Below are 2169 nucleotides of genomic sequence, written 5' to 3'. Positions count from 1 at the left end.
CCATTGCACAGCGAACCCGATGAGAGTCTTAAACTGCATCCTAGGTATGACTGGTGGTTGCACCAGTATATGAATGAATGAAAATAAAGTACGTATGAATGAATGAAGCAGACTCTGTGTTTTCTAGTGCAGGCTCCCTAGTTGAGTTCCCATATGTTGAGCCCTCATTTTTGAACGTCTTAATGTTAAGTCCATAATTACAAGGTCTCATGACATATGAAGGAATGATATGAACTACGTGATATGATATGTGCAGTATGTTATGTGCTGTTTGAAAAATGATATGTATGATGATGCATGTTACTCTCATAGCATGACCTTCCTAATCCGATTTGGCAAGTAGACTGACTTTACTTTCCATAACTCATATCGTTAGGAGAGATCTCTTCTTAATCATGCATGTCCTTGGTGTGTGCTTTCATATAGCTATACCTAGTACAAGTGTGTACTAATCCCATAAAACTCTCAACATTAGGTGCAAGTGAAGGTGAACGCTAGAGCATAGCGAGACTACGATGAAGTTAACCGGAGTCGAGCATTCATTCCTACATGGTATGCCCTCTTACTTTCGAGGATGCCTATATTTTATATTCTAGATTAGATGTAGGCATGAGCTAGTGGAGAAAAGTAGGAAGAGGCGCACACAAGGGCAGAGAAAAGGTCAAGGCAAGATGAGAAGAATTTTTCAAGGACGAGTAGTACTGAAATCAGGGATAAGCCTAGGTTTAAGAAGGGACTCTCCCACAATGAGGAGTCAAGTTCTTCCAAGGGTCGTCATGATAGGGAATCCAAGCCCAGAGTTAAGATAAACATTGAAGTAGATACACCTCAGGAGAGGCCACCTTGTAGAAGTGTGGCAAACTTCATGGAGGAGAGTGTAGGACGGGCTCTAACGCTTGTTACAGTTGTAGCAAACCGGGTCACATGATGAAGGATTTTCTGTATACAAGAGATCGAGAAAAGGGACGGAGAAAGTTCAACTGAATGGTTTAAGTGAAGAGGCTATAAGGAGGCAACGATTCTTCGCACTCAAGTCTGGGGAGTAGGGGAAGACACATCTGGTGATATCTCGTTTGGGTAGCCTAAATTAATTTTTCATGTGTATGGTTTTATGCACTAGTATGAAGTTAATATGTTGGAGTCATCATGCCGGTTGCTGACTTATGTGTTTATTTATGTTGTATGCTTTAATAAGACTAGTTTAGGAAGGAGTTCCTTAGTCTATTAATGTGAAGCTGCTAGTAGGTTTAAAGGATGTGCACCAACATAGTAATTTGTAAATCAGATATTCGCCAATAAAAAGCATTTAATAGCTTAGGAATGGATTTTCTCTATAAGTGTTATGCTACCATAGACTATCAAATAAGGATAGTGAGGTTTCGGTTTACAACTGAGATAGGTTATATATGAATAGGGCGCGGATCAATCCAACAAAGCCATATAATTTCAAATCTTATGGCCTGCAAGATGTTATCTAAGGGGTTAGATATACTACTCCAAAGGTTGGATTTGTTAAAGAAACTCTATGTTTTAGTGCAACAGTCGACTTGGTGTTTTAAGTCCATAATCGTATAAGTAATAATTGCACTATGTGAGTTAAAATGAATTCATGTTTGCATATCATGTTACTATTTATGTATAGCATGGACATGATTTTTTTTGTGTTGCATGAGTTGTGAGGTTCATCAAGTTAAGTGAGATTGAGAAACAAGTTCCTAATTCTCAAATATGAAGCTTCAGATAAGCTTGAGTAATATGCATTATTCAGAGTAAGTGTGAAACGGAAATTCACAATGTGTAAAGTCTCCAGTATGTTAAGATATTTCGAAAATCACCCTCTTTATTTTAAAATGATATGTAGCGTCATTTGGGGAAGAATGTTCCTGGGGGGGGGGGGGATAATGTAACAACTCTAAAATGACAATGCTAAGTAATGCTTAATGTATCTAGAATGCGTCCATTAGACCGGGTTTGCAAGGATCGATGCGCGTAGAAACAGACCTCTGAACCTCTACAACAGCCAAACCAACTAACTTGGTGACTTAGTTGAGCTAGGAAAGGTTGGGTCCAACCATGTAGGGCACCCGAATATGAAGATTTACCTGGATGAGTCTTTACCGACTTAAAAAGGGGAAATCTTAAGTTTGGAGGGTCTAGGGGTAAAATGGT

Source organism: Solanum pennellii, chromosome 5, assembly GCF_001406875.1.
Source record: "Solanum pennellii chromosome 5, SPENNV200".
NCBI lineage: Eukaryota > Viridiplantae > Streptophyta > Magnoliopsida > Solanales > Solanaceae > Solanum > Solanum pennellii.
Note: the sequence above shows the minus strand (reverse complement) of the source record.